A 9118-nucleotide genomic window follows, 5' to 3' on the forward strand; every position below is an offset into this window, starting at 1 on the left:
ACAAGGATATAACTCAATCCAATTACCGATAGATGAAGTTTCAGAACTAGATAAATTCCATCAAGCTTCTGACAAAGCCAGCCTTTTTACAGCTTACAGGATTTAAAATGGATCAGATATCTTTTCTTCCAGTTTGACTAAGCGAATCCCCACAGGTCTCTGGGTAAGCAGTGCTGCCCAGGGTGCCCTCAGCACCCTGCAGCTCTGGCTGCTGGTACCTGGAGAACAGCGGCTTGGGATCACACAGCAAATTTCATGTTCAAAGTCAGTGCTCCTGCGGGATTTGGGAGGCAGGAAACCTTCTCCTGTAGAGGAGGGTGCTGTCCCTGGCCCTGCAGCGCTGCACAAGCATCACCCACCCCTAGGATGGGATGGGACGGTCTCACCTCCTCAGTTCCAGACAAATGAGGAGCAGGACACGGACCCGCAGGCACTGCCCCAGAGCTGAACTGCCTCAGCTCCACCACTGCCACGGCAGCAGCTGGTAGCAAGTAACAGCTCGCAAAACTCCTGCCCTCCCTGATCGGAGGGTTGGCTCATGATTAAAATGCCCTGAGACTGTTAGGCTTCGTGTTAACAGAGAACCATCAGAAGACGTCTCTGAAAACTGGTTTAGCTCCTCCTGCGTTCAAAGCAGGAGCACCCAGGCTTCCATCACAGGGATTGCACCCAAAGGCCAGAGCAGGACATGCAGGATCGTGGAGAGACAGGGGAAAGCTGCCGAAGTTGTAAGTACTTCTGGCTGCACAGCACCCTCCTAAGGAGAACTTCACCTTTTGGCCCTCAAAACCATACTTGGATTAGGCTGTTTCCAAGCCTCGTTCTCTCAGCCCAGTTGAAGCTGTGCAGTGAGGATGTCTGAAGTCTGTCCTGCTCCAAGCTGGCCCATGGCACTGCCAGCTCGCACACCCGCGGTGGCCAGACCCCGCCTGTACCCCCTGTGCTGGAGCTTCTGCAGAAGAGCTCAGACGCAAACGAGAGCACAAACCTGGGCTGACACGCAGGCCAACAGCACTCGGACTGGGGACTTGCTCCATGCCAGCGAGCACAGAGCATGGGTGCTGGGCAGGAGGCCCAGTGCTGCCAGTGGCCAGGGACTCTCACAGGTGACAGCGGGACAGGTGAGCAGCCTGACTGAGAGCTGGGCACTGAGGGGGAGAAACAGCACGTGCACGCCACCTGCAGAGGGTGGCTGGGTGCGAGCCTGTAGGCGAGGTCAGGCAGAGCATGGGACAATGCGAGGACCACGAGCAGACCCAGGTGAATCCCAGAAGATGCTGGAAGAGCAGCAGAGAGGGTGGGAAGGGGCAGAGTGAGGTCAGGGAAGGGATTGCAGGAGCCAGGGAGCTGAACCTCTTGAGTGGTGAAGAGGTAAGAATAAATCTGAGAGCCTGCCAAGTTCAAGGTTTTTGTATCAGCAGTTCTGGTGCAGGGGGAAAGATGGGTTGGAGACATGCGGGATGTCAGCCCAAGCTGGCTGTGCATGGGGGGTGTAATGAAGGAAGGAAAAAGTCATGGGAGGTGAAGAGGAGCACAGGTGGCTTTGCTTTAAGCAAGAGACCACACAGTTTACTGCACAGGGCAAGGATTCAGAGGCGGATGAGACAGGAAGGGGGCAGAGGTGCAAAGAGATGCTGTGCCTGCCGCAGGGAAAGGAGCAGAGTGCTGCGGGAAGTGTGGGGAGGCACAAAGGGACGTTGGCACTGCACTTCATATTCTCTCGGAAGAAACAAGATCCTCTGCAGAAAAAGAGAAGGAGGAAGAAGATGGGAGCTTTGGAGATCCCAGAGCTGTGTGCAGAGCAGCCAAGTGCGCTGAGAGGGGGTGGCCTGAGCTGAGCCGGCTGCCCTGGGGCACCGCAGTTTCGAGGCAGAAGCAAAAGGGGCTGAGGGGGGAGGAAGGGAGCAGAAAGGAGAGAAGGATGCTGGGGCAGAGAATGGGGCGTGGAGAGAGCTGGAAGGTGAAAATGAGCAGATGGGATTAGAGCCTGGGGGAGGAACATACCACCAGGATTTGAAAAATGCCTCTGGGGGCAGAGGCCAGCCAGGTGTGACCCAAGTGTGCAGGATGACAAGGGACGAAGACAGAGCCTGTGCTCTGCCAGACCCCTGAGGAGCACTGCCATCCATCCGCCACTGCAATGACTTTACACATAATTAATTTCAGCAGCATGCCTGCCTGCCAATCAGCTCCACTGTTTACATTAATGACAACAAAGTCACAGTTTCAAGGGGAAATTGGTGACCGCTGACACAGCCACACGTACCCAGAGCACCTCCTTTCTCTCACCGCGGCGGTGCCACGCAATGCCTCGCCTGCAGGGGAAGCAGCCGAGGGGCCGGGGGCAGCCGGTGGCACCAGGTGGCAGCAGCACGCCGGGGATGCTCCCCTGCCAGGGCTGCCTCTGCCACCTCCTTCATCTTCCTGAGGAACTGGCAGAGAACAGGGACTGGCACCGGCCCCGCGCACTGCTATCGCTGCAGCGATCCATCTCCGGTGACAGCCGCGGAAGAGCTGAGAGCAGCAGAGGGCGAAGCAGGCCGCTCATTCACTTCAGTGGCCTTCAGAGAAACCCCAAACCGTGGCCCTAAAGGGCCCCCACCCCACCTGACCCTCCTGACCTTTTCTGGACCCTCCTGACCAGGCACAGAAGAGGCTTGAGACTGACGCTCTGTGCTGGACTTCACAGCCCCGGAGTGAAGGGAGATGGGAAGTGCAGCGGGACTTTGGTGAGCATTTCCAACGCCCCCTCTAACTCCAGCCCATTCTCCGGTTCTGTTTGCTTTTCTTTAAAAAAGCAGTTGGGACATTTCAAGTCACAATCAGGCCTTTATTCAAGTACAATTGCCTGGTCCCTACCCAAAGCAGTGCAGATGGACTGGGCCCAGCTGCACTCTAGGCGCCTGCTTCTCCCCATCCTCTGCCTGCAGCTCCAGAGCCAGGCCTGAGCCAGGGAGGAACGCAGAGCCCCTGCCACCCACCAGAGCATGGGTGCTGCTTGGGGCTGCAGAGGACCCCAGGAGGGTTTCTCAGGGGCTGGGCTGCCCTGGGGAACACATGCTGCTCCCTAAGTGCCTCAGGGAGTGGAGGAGGCGGCTGAGCTCCCAGTCACTCAGACTCTGGCAGCCCTGTTACCTCTCCGTGCTGCTCCGCTCTCAGATTTAACTCAATCTCAGGAAGGAAGCAGCAACAACTTCAAGGAAATGGTGACTGTGCTACTGAGGTCACATCCCAAGTCTCCAGGCTGCAGAAGCACTGTTCAACCTGGTTTCCCTGCAAACATTCATTTTTCTTACTCATCGGAAGTCTATGCATTTTAATTCCCATCAACTTGTAATGTCCTTGACAGCTGGCGTTTTCTTTGAAAGACAGTCTTTGTGAGTACAAGAAAAAAAAAAAAAAAAAGAAAAAAAAAAAAAAAGCCTGAAATATGTGACCCAAATGCACCAGAAGGCTCAGAAATCAAAAGAGAAGTCCTGAAATGTGCCAATCCCATCTCTCCCTGCTCCCCAGCTTCCTTGAGCTCACAGCTCTCTGGGGCACCTGGGCTGCAATGAGCTCCTACCAATAACCTGGGTATTTTAAAATAATGTCAACTAAACAGCAGCAGCACAAACTCAGCCCAGATTCTGCTGGTGTTAGGGATGCAACTACTATTACTTTCACACAGGTACATAAACATCCCCAACAGGTGCTAATTTGCAAGTCTTAGGGTGTCAAAGGCATCTGCCTGCCACAAGCAGGAGGAGGGCAGGACGGATGGGAGAACCATACCCCTCGGTAAGAGCCAGAGGCCAGGCAGGGTGCCTTTGACATCTAAACTGGCACCCGCCTGCAAGCACCCAAAGCCCAGCTGTGACAGTCAGTGGAAAGTGTCTAAAAGAAAGCCAGTACTGCTGTTTGTCCGGGTGACCGGATGCCCTGTAACATCACCTGTCCTGAGACACCGTGGGGTTTGGTGGCTCAGCTGCCTACGGGCACTTGGTTAAGCTACAGCAGCCTCCACCTCCCCTTGCCCTGTCCCCGGCCAGGTGCATGCAGCAGGGGACTCTGCAACCTGCTTAAGAGGCTCGCGCCAGGCTGGGTCTCTCATTGTACCCTCCCAATCCCAAGCAACACCTACATCGGCCTTTAAGGATTCCCCCTTTCCACCCCCAGTCCTGTGAAGTCTCTGGTTTAAGAAGATTAGCCTGGAGTCCCTGGTCTTTCATTTCCAGGTGTCTGGAGCCTTCAGAACAGCTCTGTGCTTTAGCAGTGAAAATCACGTCAAAGGATTGTGCTGCACGCTAACCTGCTTTTGTGAACCAACTCACCTCGAACCATGGGGCAGGACAGCAAATTCAGGTGAACTTAATTGCTATGGCCCCTGCCCTCTACCATGAGCTTAACCACTTCTAAAAACAGTACTGCCCATGACGTCCTCTCAACAGACATGCTTAGAAAGGGAAATCCCTAGCCAATCAATAAAAGGAAAGAGAAGACAATTCGATATATATAGCAAGTCCCCTGCTTATCTGACAGTATGAGCCGCACAAATTCACACCCAGAGAACCTTCCCCGCTGCCTAGGACAGGGCATGGGGACAGTCACACGACAAGCTCAATGCTAAAAGGAGCCAAAGGATTTACACTCATCTGCTGCAATTAACACAAACCTCTTTTTACGCTAGGAGCAGTGACTACGATCACTTACCTTAAGTAACTGACTGCACTAAAACTCATCAGCATTGAATTCCTGCCTCGAAGAGATTTAGGCCAAAAATGAAATACATCAGACTTGCTATATCTGAATACAAAAACAAACAAACAAACAAACAAAAAACTCAGAAGGCAATGGGATTTTTTTCTTTTTTCCTTAAATCCGAGACAGCCACCTTTTGCACGCCAGCGCCTCACTGACACGAACAGTTGATATCCCAGGCCTGCTGAAATCAACGGCAGACCCAGCAGCAGTTTCAGCTGAAGCCAGATTTTCCCCAGCACCACTTACTCATTTCAACACGCGCACTGCAACACAAGCTAGCACCCAGGGCTGCAACACAATAGCTCTGGATACCAGCAGTAATGAAAACCAGGCAGAGCGGAAAGCTGTGTCTTTGAGAGAAGTCAGAGGCACGGTGCTGGAAAAGGCATCCTGCTTCCCAATCGCTGCTCCAGTAACTCTGGAGCTCCGTGACTTTTCGGGGCACTGAGGGGAAGCCGGAGCAGCAGCACAGCCACCTGCAGCATGAGCACATCAGGATCCTGCCTCTGGGTGCCCTGTGCTCCAGGGAACTCTGCTGTGTGTATTGGGTGTTCGTTCAGGCTTTGATTTTGGCTGCTTTGTCATTAGTAAAATATGCTGAAAATGTGACTTCCTCCTACTAGAGGAGCAGACCTATTGAACCTTTCCTGAGAAGTCCAAGTAACTTCCTCTTGTATTGCAAAAAAAGAGAAGACAAGCCCACAGGTTGTATCGTTTGTCACACTGCTGGAAATTCCTCTAGCAGAAAGAGCTATTGATGCAGCAGAGAGAGAGGGAAAGAGAAGGGGAGAGGGAGGGAGGGGAGGGTTACTTTTCATTACGTGTGCGCTTTATCAAACAAAACTGTTAGTTCGCTTTAGAGTACTGAAACACTTTCACTTCCTCTTTCGTCTCATTTAGCAACTGCAGAGAAAGCACCCTGCTTTCTAGTGAGGCAGCTGGATTATCTGCGCAGAAACTCTGCATCGAATGGCTTTATCACATGAAAACAATCTCCATCTACTCTCCTTGCTGAGCAAAGCCAGCTCTGTCTAGGATTCTGTTACCCAGCATCCGGGGGCACCTGGCCACCCCCTTTCGATGGCAACAGGAGGCAGAGGCAGCAGGGGAATCAGTCTGCCTGCTGGCGTGCCAGGGGCGACACTCCTGGGAGAGGAAGGGCAGGGAGCATAGCCAGTAGGCAGCAGACATTAGCTTTTAAAATAGGAGAGGGGAAAGAGCAAAGAACAGAGCAGGTAAGAAATTATCTCGTGTCAGTCCAAGAAGGTGCAAAGGACGGGAGGGAGCGGTGCGAGTCACCTGCCCACTGGCACAACCAGCCCTGCACCCACTGCCCAGGTCCCTGCAGCATGCCTCTGAGCCACCCCAATCCGAGCACGGCACCACGGCACCTTGCATGCTGGCTTAAGTCAGCTGCAAGCACGCTAAAGGGCACGGCTGATCCTTCGTAAAGAAGCGCTGCCCGTTCAGCTCCTCCTCTGATTGTGTACTCGTCTCTGAGCACTGCAGGGGCTTCACTGCGGGCTGGCAGCCCGATGCTCACAGTGCCACCACATTATGCAGCCACTCAGAGATGAGAAAAGGAACAATTTATCCTGGGACAAGTATCTAAAAGATGCTGCCTCCCCCAGACCCCCGCACCATGGCTGGCACTGCAGACGCCCACCTGAAGGACCAAGGTGGTCACACCAGTAGAAGGATCGGAGAAAAGCAGCCACAGCAACGCCTTTCTTCAAGGCACCACTGCCGAGGATAGTGCCTGTAAGGCTTCCTGAACCGAGGAGCGTTTGACATCACCCTGAGCCGTGGTGCGATCTGAAAAAGCTAGAGGGAAAGGCTGGGACTTGCCCCAGGGCCCCTCAGGGATTTTTGGACGTACCCGCAGCCCCTGGAGTGTCCCACCATGGCCCTTCCCTTACCTCGGGCCCTCCTGCCAGGGCGCGTGTTCCTGCTCAACACCCCGCGTGTGCCTTTGGTGACAGCAGCCAGTGCAGTGACGTCTTACAGGTTCAAAACCCCCCAGAAAATAGGGACTTTACAGCTTAGATGAGCACTTCTCCTTTGAAATCAAGGGACTTCCTCTTCCCATAGGCAGCTGGTTGTGGACATCAAAGCCCAGCACACATCAGTAACGCATTCAGAGCCCGAGACACTTTTCACCTTCTGTGTTAGAGGCAACAAGGCCCTTATAAAGGGCAGCGGTCAGGAGCTGGGAGAGGGAAGGATACACAGGCCCTCAGCATTGGGCTGTCCTGGGGATGATAAAACTCCCCGAGATCTGGTAATAAGTCATTGTACGGGGGCACCGCACCGCGTAGTTCCAGCACCCACCCGAGCCCAGCAGTGCTGAGGTGTCTCCTGGCCCCGAGGTGTCTCCTGGCCCTGAGTACCCTTGCTGGGCTCACACACATCCATGGGGGAACTCCCGGCCCTCAAAGAAGGCACGCAGGGCATGGGGAGCTCCCCTTTCCCAGGGTGGTTGCCTCTGTCAGCCACTTGTGAAGGGTGTGGAAATGAAAAATGCAGGCTAGTAGCTCCCCTGACAAAGAAACATGAGGTGCTGGCACCTTCCAGAAGCAGGAGCTCTCCCCTGCATACCAGGCAGGTGATGAACAGCCTCGCACAGGTGAGAGAGATGTTTGCAGAGGAGAATGAGGCATGCTGTCTGCAAGCACAAAAGATTCAAGTCCTCAGAAAGCAAAGCTGATACCCCTGAAACAGGAGAGTTAATCCCTCTGCAGGGTCCCAACCCAGTGGGACAGCAGGGGAAGGGCTGCCCAGGAGCTGACACAGATCACACCTTGGTGGTTCCCCGCATCCCCAGGACCTCAGCTTTAAGTAAACGTGAGCTGTAACATCAGAGGGAGCAATTCCCACAGACAGAGCTATCAGGCTCTGACAAACCCTGAAGTCCATCACTGCGCATGGAAGGAGCGCTGCAGAAGGACCAGGGGCTGCCAAGGCCCCAGACCTACCTGAAGGTACAGAAAGGTTGACAACAGCGCTCCAAAAGCTTCAACAACTGCACTTAAGTGTAGGCTGCTGGTAAGTAAAGCTGGCACAGCCTCAGCAGATAGCTTCTTAAGAAATCTCTGATACTTCCAGAGTTGCTCACCAAACGAAGCTCACCAGAAGAACGCTACTGCTATTCTCCCCACATCCAAACACAGCCATCTCACCCTTAACGCTCAGCCTGCTCCATTTAGGGAACAGAAACACGCCCGAGCACAGCCTCCCTGCCTGAAAAGGCTGATTTCCATCTGCCTAAGTCCGACAGTCAGGGCAGCACAGGCGTCCAGACAGCCTGCACCCAGACACACTGGGCTTGCTCCAAAGTTTTCACTAAGGTTGGAGCGTTTTAGCCTGTGGGAAATCCAGGCTGCCACAACAAGAGATGTGACCAAAGGCACCAGGGCAGCTGCAGCTGGTGGGAGGTAGGAGCGGGGGGCATGCTGTCAGGTCAGAAAGCAGAAGTAAGCACAAGCTGAGACGATGCTGATTGGGGTGAGAAGCAACAACTGCAGGGCTCCAGACATCCACCTGCACCTCCACCCGAGCATCCCGGGCCACACGAGGCCCACCGGGTAACAGTGCTGCCAGGCGAGCTGTGCTGCAGCAGGCGCCTGCCTGTGCCATGGCTGGCTGCGCTCTCACCGAGCACCCTTGGTGAGGTGTCCTCAAACCTGGGCGCAATGCCTCGTAAACGAGACGCTCAGCGAGGCAGCGGCTTCTCTCTTCCACATTACAATAGCCAAACAGACTCCTGCCTGGCTGTATCATGCTGCGCGCACGGTGCTGAGTGCTGAATGCCAGCCATGCACCAGCAATAAAGTGTGCTTCCGCAGATTACTTCGAAAGACTTAAAAAAAATAATAAGTAAATAATAATAATAATAATAATGGGAAGGCAGGCAGTGCAGTTGAAATAACAGAGGCAACTGAATAGACTGATGCTGGGTTGCCACAAGAAAATCAACCACTAGGAGAAAGCTGGCTACTTTAACGACTTCCTAGGCTGAAACACAAAAAAGCCTCTGAAGCTTCCAGAAGAAACAATGCAAACTGCACCCTTTGCTCCGAGCAGTTCTCAGTTTCCACAGAGAACATCAGAGAAAGACTGGCAAAGAGCAAGCAATTGAATTGGTTCTGGAGGGTCCTTACCATAAAGCTGTCACTCGCAAGCAGTGCCGTGTCCCCGCACGCTCTGCTGGAGTGAGCAATTCCAAAACCTCATTTTGCAACGAAGAACTGGCCGGGCTGGAAAAGGAACAAGTCCGCTCCCTAGTCAGCGCTGCTCGAGCTACGGAATGGAAGAAAGCTCTAGAGGATATACTACCATGAATGTGGGCTTAAGTTCAGATACAAGACTTTGCCCC

The 9118-nt window shown here is 53.8% G+C and overlaps 1 protein-coding gene across 4 annotated transcripts in view; it reads right to left on the reverse strand.

Annotated features, from left to right (window-relative positions):
• MTMR4 (myotubularin related protein 4) overlaps window positions 1–9118 on the reverse strand; it is a 53210-nt gene that overhangs the window by 41453 nt on the left and 2639 nt on the right. Inside the window, exon 1 of one of the 4 annotated variants that reach the window (XM_082776276.1) lies at window positions 6663–6692. The exons of 2 other annotated variants lie outside the window; for them this stretch is intronic. The gene's annotated coding sequence lies outside the window, so the exon portion shown is untranslated. Of the gene's footprint in view, window positions 1–6409; window positions 6632–6662; window positions 6693–9118 lie in introns of those variants that run through there. One more of the 4 variants, XM_082776275.1, reaches the window with a different exon arrangement.

This window comes from Aythya marila (genome assembly GCF_965140915.1).
Source record: "Aythya marila genome assembly, chromosome: 20".
Taxonomy (NCBI): domain Eukaryota; kingdom Metazoa; phylum Chordata; class Aves; order Anseriformes; family Anatidae; genus Aythya; species Aythya marila.